The sequence below is a fragment of the Apium graveolens genome, chromosome 10, assembly GCF_009905375.1.
Source record: "Apium graveolens cultivar Ventura chromosome 10, ASM990537v1, whole genome shotgun sequence".
NCBI lineage: Eukaryota > Viridiplantae > Streptophyta > Magnoliopsida > Apiales > Apiaceae > Apium > Apium graveolens.
In genome coordinates, this window is record NC_133656.1 from 13165493 (window position 1) to 13178928 (window position 13436).

General features: G+C 35.6%; 1 non-coding gene across 1 annotated transcript; it reads left to right on the forward strand.

The window, feature by feature from the left end:
- On the forward strand, positions 1–107 carry LOC141694636 (small nucleolar RNA R71). The gene has a single exon (XR_012563924.1). It is a non-coding gene; the product is annotated as a small nucleolar RNA R71 (small nucleolar RNA).
- Positions 108–13436: the final 13329 nt, after the last annotated feature.

A 13436-nucleotide genomic window follows, 5' to 3' on the forward strand; every position in this document is an offset into this window, starting at 1 on the left:
ATTCCATGATGAAGACACTTCCTAAGCATCTCCTTGTAGCGCTCCCAAGCTTCATATAAATATTCTCCTGATTGCTGCGCAAATTGAGTAAGAGCATTCCTGATTGCAGCTGTCTTCGCCATAGGGAAGAATTTAATAAGAAACTTCTGAGCAAGATCTTCCCATGTAGGAATCGAACCAGCTGGTAGAGAGTGTAACCAGCTCTTAGGCTTGTCCCTCAGAGAGAATGGGAACAGTCTCAGCTTCACAACATCGTCAGAAACACCATTGAACCTGAAGGTGTCGCAGATCTCTATAAAATTCCTAATGTGTGTATTGGGATCTTCCGTTGGAGAACCCCCAAACTGGACTGAAGTATGTATCCATTGAATTATTCCAGGCTTGATCTCAAAGGTATTAGCTGTGATAGCTGGCCGGACAATGCTAGATTGAATATCATTGATCTTTTGTTGAGAAAAATCCATCAAGGCTTTCGTTCGTGCTGCTGGATCTCCCATTGTAATGAGTACCTGAAACACAAACAAATAAACCGTGAAAGTAAAAGAATCCGAGTCAGTGAACTTTAACGACCACTGATGACAAGCACATAAACTAAAAATTAACACCGAGTCCCCGACAGCGGTGCCAAAAACTTGTTAGGGCGAAAACACGCGCTAATATTCACGCAAGTATACGCGTTCGCAAGTAGTATAAGATATAAATCAGATTTGTTCCCACAGAGACTGGTTTAGGTTAAGTTCAATTTATGCACCTATGCAACAATGTATGGTTATCTCTCAATGCTAAGACAAATAACAAATTGGGTTTTTATTAAATAAGAGATTATACTAAATAACATTAACTAAGAGAATTGAGGTTGAATTACTATATCTGACAAACATGGTATTCTAACTTCATTAAATACTTCATTCAATAGCCTTATTGTTCTTAACCTTAGCATGTGATGGTGATGACACTAATCAGATAACACGAAACTGATAAACACCAACTTTCATTGCACGAGTACCATTCTACCAGACATCCACAAAAGAGATAGAAGCTGAATAGGCACCAATTATATTGAGACCCTATATGTCTATAGAATTTGACAACATAACGGTTTAAGCACAAGTTATCTATCTTGATTACATAGGGCAAGTAAAACGGTTAGAGTCACCCACTAATCATGCATACACATACATGAACCTATGCTAGCATGACAAGTTCTAAATCTCAAGATCCACCGTCGCTTCAATAGAGATTAACACGCTATCTTATATGTTAGCTACGCACATAAGATGAATAAGCACAACCAATACTAGGATATCAATCAATCACCACACACCAAGATATCAAAACAAATTAATTATTGAAATTCATAAGTAAATTCGCTAGAATCCCATGATAACGATTAGCCCATAATTGAACTCATCATCACCATGGGTTCAAATGAAAGCATGGTATAAAACAAGGTCTTAATAAACTGAATAATAATCAAAGTACGAATAAACGAGATCTAGGTTCAACAAGAACGAAAACGATCATCCAAAGTTACAACTAATTCAAAGAATCACAAGTTAAAAACAAGATCTTCTTTTTCGGAGTTGTTATGTGCTTCTAGGTCTTCTCCTTGGTATCCCAATCTTCCCGGATGATGAAAACACTTTTTTTAAGTATATATACGCCCCTAGTGGACCTGGACCCTTAAAATCGTCAAATTCCACTCAAAAAAGGCTTTTTCAGCGAAATCAGCGACCAGCCGCGCCCTGAGCTACTGTTTGGGAAAATTTCTGATGAATCTTGTTTTGGCCATAACTTGAGTTCTACTCGTCAGAATTAGGCGATTCAACTGCCCACGTGAAACTAACGAGATTCTCTACAAATTGACAATGGCCTTGGCTTCCAATTCTGATCAATTTTCATCATATTTCCTTTAAAAGCTATTTTTTTCATATAACTGATACCTGAAATGCAATAACACAAAAACACATCAAAATACCAACAACTTGAGTCCAAAACACCAATTTAAGCTTGTAAAAAAGCATTCCAAGTGGATATAAAATCCACTTATCAGTTAGCATCAGTGAAAGCAAGGTAGTTGGTTCCTTGTTTGGGGATATCAGCTCTAACATTGTTGAGTGCCATTGTTGTTGAGTAAGAATGAATGGGTAAAAAAAATTAGTGAGAAAGAGCTTGAAACAAGACAGAAATCGGTTTAGAATAGAAAAAGCTAGGTCACTTAGAGTTCTCGAAGGCGTAAGTATGTTTATGTCGAGATTTCTGAGTATTTATAGTAAAAGAAAATAACTTATCGAGAACTCAAAAATAAATGTTTGGAATTTGTTTATCGAGAAGTAATTTTGAAAAGAGAATTACATATCGAGAAGTCATTTTAATTTACTCTTTTAGATAACTAAATTTGACTTGTCGAGATGTCAAATAAATACTCAGTTTGTCCTAAAATGGACTGAATTGTCTCCACTTTTTATTTGAATAAATCCAAATAAAATTATAATAATTTGGCCAAAAGTATTTTACTAAAATAATTTATTGAATTAAATTATTCTAGTTCTGAGTTATTTATAAATCTAAAGTTATACTTGTAGAGAACTCTGTGAGTTAACAATTATAGAGAACTCTACAATGACTTATCGATAAGTCATAATAAAGCTTATCGAGAAGTCCCTCGAGAAATCATAAAATTGACTTATCGAGAACTCACTCGAGAAGTCTTAAAATGACTTGTCGATAAGTTAATTAGACTTATCGAGAACTCAGTTCTCTATATAGTTTTGATCACTTTGATTATGTCTTGTGCTAATTTTACACATTGACAATGTAAATTAACATTTAGACAGTTTCCTTAGAATTTGAAAATTTCCAAGCTAAATTTTGAATTTTGAAAAATAAATATGCAGATGTTTATGAAATAATTATAATTCATATTTCAGTTAATTTCCAATTAATCAGATGAATTTTGATTTATCAGAAATTAATTTGCTGCAAAAAATTAGCTGAGTTCTTACCTTAGGATGAAGAATTACGCATTCCAATTTCACCTACAAGTCTAGTGAAAGTTGCTTCATCCAAAAGTTTAGTAAAAATGTCCATCTAATTGTTTTTCTGTTGGAACAAAAATAAGCTCAATAGTACCATTTGTAGCATGTTCTCTAATAAAATGGTACCTAACATCAATGTGCTTTGTTCTAGAATGATTAACTGGATTAGACACAATAGATATAGCACTAGTATTGTCACACATAATTGGAATTTTGTGTAACACTAGGGCATAGTCCATTAGCTGATTTCTAATCCAAAGCACTTGAGCACAACAACTTCCAGCAGCTATCTATTCAGCCTCAGCTATGGAAGTTGACACAGATTATTGTTTTTAACTATACCAGGATACATGTCTTTGTCCAAGAAACTGACAGCTTCCACTAGTGCTCTTTCTGTCAACCCTGCATCCAGCAAAATCCGCATTTATATATCCAACAACTTCAAAACCAGTTCCCTTAGGATACCATAATCCCAAGTCTGGAGTCCCCTTCAAGTATCTGAAAATCCTCTTCACAGCCATCAAATGTGACTCTTTTGGATTGACTTGAAATCTTGCACATAGACATGTTGCAAATATGATATCTGGTCTACTTGCAGTTAAATAAAGCAAAGATCCATTCATTCATCTATAGCTTGAAATATCTACACTCTTGCCCTTTGTTATCTTCATCCAACTTTATAGCTATAGACATAGGTGTAGATACAGGTGAACAATCAACCATACCAAACTTTTTCAATAAATCGTTGACATACTTAGTTAGGCTGATGAAGATTCCATCACTTTTTTGACTGACTTGAAGTCCAAGAAAATAACTTAATTCCCCAATCATACTCATTTCATATTCACTCTGCATAAGCTTGGAGAATCTTTGACAAAACTTTTTATTAGTAGAACCAAAGATAATATCATCCACATAAATCTGAACTAGGATCATATCATCACCATGTTTCTTGTAGAAAAGTGTCTTGTCAATTGTACCTCTAGTGAATCCATATTTAATCAAAAATTCTGACAGTGTGTCATACCAAGCTCTAGGTGCTTGTTTTAGTCCATAGAGAGCCTTGAGTAATTTGTATACAAAATTTGGAAATTCTGGATCTTCAAAGCCAGGTGGTTGTTGCACATAAATCTCTTCTTCCAACTCACCATTAAGAAATGCACTCTTCACATCCATTTGATATACTTTGAAATTTGAATGGGCAGCAAATATAAGAAAAATCCTTATAGCTTCAAGTCTTGCAACTGGAGCAAAAGTTTCATCATAATCAATTCCTTCTTCCTGTGAGTAACCTTTTGCAACCAACCTTATTTTGTTTCTGGTGACAATTCCATTTTCATCCATTTTGTTCCTGAACACCCACTTTGTTCCAATTATACTTCTGTTTTTTGGAACAAGAACCAATTTCTAAACCTTGTTTCTTTCAAACTAATTTATTTCTTCTTGCATAGCAGATATCCAATCAGGATCAAGAAGGGCTTCCTCAGTTTTCTTTGGCTCAACTTGTGACAGAAAACATGCATGAAGACATTCATTTGCAGTTGCATTTCTAGTCCTCACTCCAACAGTTGGATCACCAATAATTTCTTCTCTAGTGTGACTTCTATCCCACTTCCTTGTGTGAGTTTGTTGACTTGAGTTTTCTGCTTCTTCTTCATCACTGACATGACTTCCAGAATTTTCTCTTCTTTCTCCCCCTGAGTTTGTGCTACCAAATTCAGGTGTTTGAGCTGAGCTTTCATTCTCATGATTCACTTGTTTAGTAGACTCTTCATTAACTCTGTAATTTGTTTTTACTTCATCTTCATCATCAGAATCACTATCAATGTTGAGATTTTCAAACTTGAGGGCTTCAACTTCATTTTCATCAAGGCATTCCAAGCCCGGGCACTTGTCATTATTAAAAGTAACATCTGTGCTTTCCATAATTTTCTTCTGTTCAATCACATAGACTTTATATGCAGTTCTTTCCAATAAATATCCCCAAAAAATTGCCTCAAAAACTTTAAAGTCAAATTTTCCCACATATTCAGAGTTTTCCTTCAACACATAGAACTTGCTTCCAAATACATGAAGATGTTTTACAATAGGCTTTCTTTTAGACAAGATTGAGTAGGGTGATGTTAGTCCCTAACAATGCAACAAGAATTACAGAAGGGGGTTGAATGGAATTCTTGAAACTTTTTCTGAATTATAAAATGCTCTAACTCAAAATATATATGTAAGTGTTTTGATTTGCAAAGTGCGGAATTACTAGTTAAAATGAATCAAAACACAAAGTAATAAAAACACAAGTCTTTAAAACTTTCTGGTGGATTTAAATGCATCCACCAGATATATATATATATCAAGAGAATCCTGTGTAGCTTGAATAGCTCACAGCTGCTTACAAATATGAACAACTAAACTTACAGAGAAATGATAAAGATACAGCTTACAATTGTTTCTCTGAAAATGAATTTGCTTAGTCTTCTTGTTGTTCTATTTGCTACTCTTGGTTTATATATTACCAAGATTACACAGTAATAAGACAAGATAATAAAAAAAACCTATCAAGTCTAATACTATGCTGCTTCACTACTCTATTCCAGCATCTTTGAATATCTTCATAATAGCATGAAAATGGTAATGCTTCTTTGTTCTCAAAAACCCAGTTGAGTAGGCTGCCACATTCCTTTTGCAAACACTCGACGCATGTGACTGTGTTATCATTGTCAACAGATGTTTAAATTGATCATCCGTCGGGTACATGATCATCCGTCGGGTACATGATCATCCGTCAGGTTGCCTTGTTGATCATCCGTCAGGTAGCTTTGTTGATCATCCGTCGGGTAGCTATTTGGCACTTGACTTTATTTCATTTATGCAGAATTACAAGATATCATCTATTTACAATTAATCAACCTATTCTGCATATCTAATTAAAGTCAACATGACTTATAAGCTACTACAGAATCTATACAAAGTTGTTTGCAGAAATGTGCTACATGACTTATTGTTACATAAGCTACTCACTCGATGGATGTCAAATCATCATCCGTCGGGACTATATTGAGTCATCCATCGGGACTATATTTGATTATCCATCGGGACTATATTTGATTATCCGTCGAGTGCTACATTTTTCACTAAGTTAAATCAACTAAGGTATTTTGTTAATGAAATCATCAAGTTCACAACATATTCCCAACAATCTCCCCCAATTTATGTCTACTAGAATTGTAGCCATAAATTAAGAGAAACTTGATGATAACAAAACATCCTAAAAATATAAATTTAAATGGAAGTAGATAAAACTGTAAACTGCTGCAAAAATCACTTGAAAAATTTATAAGGCAAAGTGTACAAAGATGTGCTCACAGTCTTTTTCAAGGTGCTCCTCTAGTCTGAGCTGTGACGCCCTCAATCTCGGGGTTAGGAAATGAGGACTCACACACCTCTAATCTAATAATTAAATATGCATAAACCCCGATTAACTACTAACAGGATCAATAGGATAAAGTATGAGACAAGATTACAACTACCAATCATAAACTATAACTTACAAACCCAAAATATTATTAAATAAATAATATCGATTCTGGCTGGGAACCGACAGATAACCCATTGTAACTTTATACACCTCTTTCTAGGCGCGAGCTCACTCATAAACACCACTACCTGCTCTAGCAACCGGAAGCCCACAACACGGTAGGGACCACCAGGTACGCTCTTACGAGCAGTGCGCCTAAGCCTGGCCATCTTCTTGCTTAACTGCCATGATTAGATTAAGATAAAACAAATGAGTATAAAACTCAGCAAGTAACTATATAGCAGTTCTACAATATCAAATCACAATACGCCTTATCAAACTAGGGCATTCTACATTAATTAGTCTAGGTGGCAGATTTCCATTTTTATTTTTATTTTTTGGATAAGGAAAGGTATCTGAAGAATAGTAGGGGCTTTCAAGAAATAAGGCTCGAAACAGGACGAAAGCCGAGATTCATCACAAATCATTATAGGATCAAAATAGATCTTTCGATAGAGGAAAGCAATAGTATTTCAAGATAGAATCAATCATATGATCAACAATTTCAAGAATCAGGGTTCTCGAGCTTTAAGCTCCACAATAACATAATCAACTCTTTTCAAGGCAATATAAACCATTTTCATTTCCAAAATCAATTTACTGAATAAAAGTTTCAGTTCCCTTTTAAATAATCAATTAGAACCCTTGATTGGATCACTTTGTCTTTCCATTTTACTATATACGGGTGATCAGCCCGTATCGACCTCCATTCCGGTCTTTAAGGTACCAATCGGCATAATTTCAGCCTTAAATTGGACTAGTCCCACTAGCCTCTTACCATGACTGGACTAGTCCCACTAGCCTCTTACGTCTCAATCCAATCCATCAGGAATTCATTTGGAAAACCTTGAGTTGGAAAAACAAATAGGTTTTCTAAAATCCATTTTATCATTACCAAGCATTTGAAATCATTCGAACTCTTTCAAGTCGAAACTCATTCTTAAATCAGATTTTAAAGAAACAAAGTTCAGGGAGTGAATCAAAGATACGCAAGGAACAATTCACAAGAATTCTGTGTCAAGGATAACAAGGCACCAAATTAGAAGGATAAACATTGATTTAGGGATCAATAGGGTGATCAAGAGAAACAGAATATCATTAAACAGGGTTAACCAAGATAATCAATAGGTTCAATATGATTCAGGGCATTATAGGTAAATTGAACAGAAAAGTCAGATTATCAATGAGTGAAATCAATAGGCTTATCAATAACAGGTTATCAAGAACAGGGATTCTTTAAATCAATATCAGGGTTTCATAAAACAAGGGTCTCATAAAACAAGGGTTTCATGCTTAAACAGTTCAATACTCTACATGGTATGAACAACATTTCCTTTATAATCATTTACACAAGTAATTAGAGTTACTTGCCTGAATTTGCTTTCCTGAGGGTTGAACTACTGCCACCTAGTAAATCCTTTCCTTTCCTAGCCTGAATGCCCTCACGCTCCGAATCTACAATAAAACCAAAATCTTAATCAGATTCTCAACTCTCGTTCCCGGAACGATCACTCTATACGATAACTCGATTATATCTTTGTCTCGAGTATACGAATATAGCTTATACATATAAGCACATAGCACATAGCACATCCTTTTTTCGTAGCTTTTATATCCTTATATACTTAACCATCAAAGCGTACTCGCTTAACCTTGGCTATTTCTTAAATCACACTAACATAACTCTTTTACGAGTACAAGACCTATTCACAACCAAACATTTACGTTCATAACTATCACTTATATCAATCAACTTAGTTTCCTTTTCTTTTGTTCCTTAATTCGAAACTCATATTATAATCAAGCAACAAATTCATAAATATTTACTTATACACTTTCAATCATTATTTTTATCATAAAAACCAAGTAATGTGACTTTCATTCCCTATGGCCTATTCGGCCTTATCACACAAAATTAACCAAATTCTCACTTTAACTCACATACATACACACAACTCATTCAAAACTATTAAAGTATCATCCTTCTTTATTTTAATCATAAAAATTCTAACCAAATCATACATACTTGCGCGCATGCAATTCAATTTCAACTTATCATGATATCAAACACTTTATCTTTATCAAGTAAGCCAACTAAGTTCCTTAACACAATCGATTTTCACCTAAATCACAACATGCATCCATTTATTCATCACATTAATCCCTTTTAACTCAATTTTATTCGGCAAAACTCAAACTTCCACCTCAAAGACAAATCAATGACATGCACATCTTGATCCTCTTTAAAACTAGCATGCAATCACTTTTAAACCATACAAACTTAGTGTTTACCAAAATTATCTCACAAAATTCAATTTCCTTTCTTGTTAACACGAAAATTCGAACCTAAACTTAGCATGCAACAACAATTTCATTCCTTTTTACTCTAATAGCAATCCGTCATTATTTTAAACAAGTTGACTCAAATCAAACAACTTTAAAGATTAACACCATTCGGGTTTTTCAAAAACAAAATATGCAACTTGATATCCTTAATCCTTGAATCACAAATCATCCTATTTTTCAACATCAAATCAATAACTCATGCATTTCAATACAATCAACTTGATTTCCTTAAAATAATAATGGCCATTCGTCCTTTTTAATCAAAATATCACATGCAAACTCAAATATATGGTCTTAAGGTTCTAGAGCTCAGTTTTTAACATCATAGCTCACCACCGTTTCACCGGAGTTCATCATCGGTGGCGGTGGCATCACGGTGGTGCCCTCATTCGAGGGTGTCCAACCACGAAACCCCCGATTTCTTAACAAAAGAAATGCAGCAACACCACATGTAATCTGATTTCAGCACAATAATCACAGAACATGAACTAATCAAGCAAGCCCTCGGTTCTCGGCTCAAAACCGAACCTAAAAACATACACACACTTTGCATGCAAGCATAAACACACACATGCACATGAATTAAAGCTCTTGTATGGAATAAGGTTGATGATTCATGGAGGGTTTCAAAGAATTAGAGAGGGAGAGACAATATACTGAGAGAAATCAAAGAGAGAGAGTTGTCGAGAGAGAGAAAGTGAGAATGAAAGAAAAAGAGGAGAGAAAAGAGTGAGTGCATGGAAAAGAAGAAGAAAATGGGGGAGGAAGGAGTGATTTATACTCCACCAAAACAAGAGCAAAATGGTAATCTAATAACTCCTTTTTGACTCACGCATTCTTTCTTTTTTTACTCGAATGCAACAAAATTCAAATATAAAATATTTCTCTCTCGGAAAGTCGAGAATTATTGAAAATGACAATTTTAACACGTAGGTCTCGGAATTAGATTTTTATCCATTACTCATAATAAGAATTTGAGCGAACGGTTGATTTTATATGAATTTCGCAAACTTGCTTTAATAAATACATTTTCCACATAAAATCGATTTAAAAATGCAAAGATCAACAATCAAATTCACTTATTATTTTTAAAAAGTCTCTAGGATCTTTACGAAGATAATAGAACGAATCTCATGTTTTTATCCTTCTCGGATGATTTTATAAAAATGCGCGAAGGTTAATTAAACCTTTACTTAAATCACGTAATTCCTTTAAAATTCGCAAAATTGACACAGAACACATAGTCATGCATACAGTCAAGCAATCACACATATACAGTCACAAAACGACTCAGGTCTGATCATAGAACTTAACCCTCTTGAATCTTTATCCTCTTTTACGCGTACCGGGTCACGTTCAGCCTGACGGCCCGACGCTCAGCGTTTCGATTACGCTTCTCATTATCTTTGCCAATCATCACGTCTCTTAGGACGAAATACTTTATTTACTCACTTCACATATAATTCTCATTTTATATTATTTAATTTCATATTAGGACGGGTTCTGTTCTACCTGACGGCCCGACACCACAGCTTAACTTCTAAGCTGACTCTTTAAATTGGAACGTTTGTATCCACGCTCCTTAACTTTAGTATACAGATAAGACAAATAATCATCACTTAGTCACATAATTATAATCACATCACATAACACATACTTTATTCACTTAATTACGTCACAAAATTCTCAGTCGTCACAATCTACCCTCCTTAAAAGGATTCTGTCCCCAGAATCTAATCTAAGCAAATAGATGGGGATACTTTTCTTTCATTTCACTTTCTAATTCCCAAGTCGATTCTTCGACTAACGGATTTCTCCAAAACACTCTAACTAGAGGTACAACTTTATTTCTAAGCGTCCTTTCTTTTCGATCCAAAATTCGCACTAGTTGTTCTTCATAGGACAAATCTGGTTGGATTTCCACTGGTACCAACTCGATAACATGGCTCGCATCAGCATTATACTTCTTCAGGAGAGATACATGAAACATATTGTGCAGATGTTGCATTTGCGGCGGTAGCGCTAATTCATACGCCACTTTCCCAACTTGTCGCAATACTTCAAATGGTCCAATGTACCTTGGACTCAGCTTTCCTTTCTTTCCGAAACGAGTTAAACCTTTCCAAGGAGATATCTTTAAAAAGACTTTGTCTCCAGTTTCGAATTGCATATCTTTCCGTTCTTGATTTGCGTACTTTGCCTGTCGATCTTGAGCTGCAATTAATCTCCTTTGAATCATTTCAACCTTTTCCTTCGTTTGCTGAACTAGCTCTGGGCCAATTAACTTGCGCTCACCAACTTCGTCCCAATAAGTAGGGGATCTACACTTTCTTCCATACAACACTTCATAAGGCGGCATGCCAATACTCGCGTGATAACTGTTGTTGTAGGAAAACTCAATTAAGGGTAAATGATCGTCCCAATTTCCTTTGAAATCTATTGCGCAGGTTCGCAACATGTCTTCAATCGTCTGAATTGTCCTTTCACTTTGTCCGTCTGTCTGCGGATGATATATCGTACTCATTTTCAATTTCGTTCCCAAATGATCATGGAATTGTCGCCAAAATCTTGAATTAAACCTTGGATCTCTATCAAACACGATAGATACAGGAACTCCATGACGCATCATGATCTCATCCAGATACAATTTGACCAACTTTTCCAATGAAAACCTTTCGTTTATCGGCAAGAAGTGTGCTGACTTTGTCAACCGATCGATTACCACCCAAATCGCATCATGATTTGACTTGGTTTTAGGTAATCCTACCACGAAATCCATCGCTATATGTTCCCATTTCCATTCGGGTATGTCCAGTGGCTGAAGCAATCCGCTTGGCCTTTGATGTTCCGCTTTAACTCTTTGGCACGTATAACATTTACTTATCCATTCCGCAATTTCCTTTTTCATGTTTGGCCACCAATAATTTTCTTTCAAATCCTGGTACATCTTCGTACTCCCAGGGTGAATTGAAAATCTCGAGTTATGCGCTTCTTGCAAAATCTCGTGCTTTAGTTCCACGACATTAGGTATCCAAATACGTGAGTTAACACGGTATATCCCTTTTCCATCCTTTTGAGCTTTAATTTCTTCTCCCGTCAACTTATTCTTTTCGCGATTCATCACTTGCTCTTGAAAGCATCGAATCTTTTCCAAAATTTCAGGTTAAAACAGCATTGCATAAATAGCTTCATCTCCACATTCTGGAGTCTGTAGCTCTATTTCCATTTTGTCAAAGTCCTTGATTAATTCTTCCGATTACGTTAACATATTCAACCTTTCCTTTCGACTTAAAGCATCAGCTACCACATTTGCCTTTCCAGGATGATAGTTTATCACACAATCATAATCTTTGATCAATTCCAATCACCGTCTTTGTCGCATATTCAGTTCTTTCTGAGTAAAGATATACTTTAAGCTCTTATGGTCCGTATAAATCTCGCACTTTTCCCCGTACAAATAATGCCTCCAAATCTTAAGGGCAAATACAATTGCTGCCAATTCTAAATCGTACGTTGGATACTTTTGCTCATGCGGCTTGAGTTGCCTTGACGCATATGCTATTACCTTCCCGTGTTGCATTAACACGCATCCAAGTCCTTTATATGAAGCATCACTGAATATTACAAATTCCCCTTTATCATCAGGTAATACCAATACTGGGGCGGTTACCAATCTCTTCTTTAACTCTTGAAAACTTTTCTCACACTTTTCTGTCCAAATAAACTTCTCGTTCTTTCTCGTCAACTTTGTCAATGGAACGACAATCTTTGAGAAATCTTGCACAAATCTTCTATAGTATCCGGCTAATCTCAGAAAACTTCTGACTTCCGTCGGAGTCTTGGGTCTTTCCCAATTCATTACAGCTTCTATCTTGGCTGGGTCCACTTTAATTCCTTCTTTATTAACTACATGACCAAGAAATTGCACTTCCTTTAGCCAAAATTCACACTTTGAAAACTTCGCATACAGCTTCTCTTTTCGCAGAATTTCCAAGGAAATCCTCAAATGCTCCTTATGATCTTCTTCCGTCTTGGAGTAAATTAGTATATCGTCGATAAACACAATTATGAACTTGTCCAAATACTGCTTGAACACTCTGTTCATAAGATCCATAAATGCAGCTGGCGCATTCGTCAAGCCAAATGCCATCACCAAAAACTCATAGTGTCCGTATCTTGTTCGGAACGTTGTCTTGGGTATATCTTCCGCTTTGATCTTTAACTGATGATACCCAGATCTTAAATCAATCTTTGAAAAGCACGAAGCTCCTTTCAATTGGTCAAACAAGTCATCGATCCGCGGTAGAGTGTACTTATTCTTGATCGTCAACTTATTCAGCTCACGGTAATCGATACACAATCACATACTTCCATCCTTTTTCTTTACAAACAACACCGATGCACCCCACGGGGATACACTCGGTCGGATCACTCCTTTGTCCAACAATTCTTGCAACTGAGCTGCCAATTCCTTCATTTCG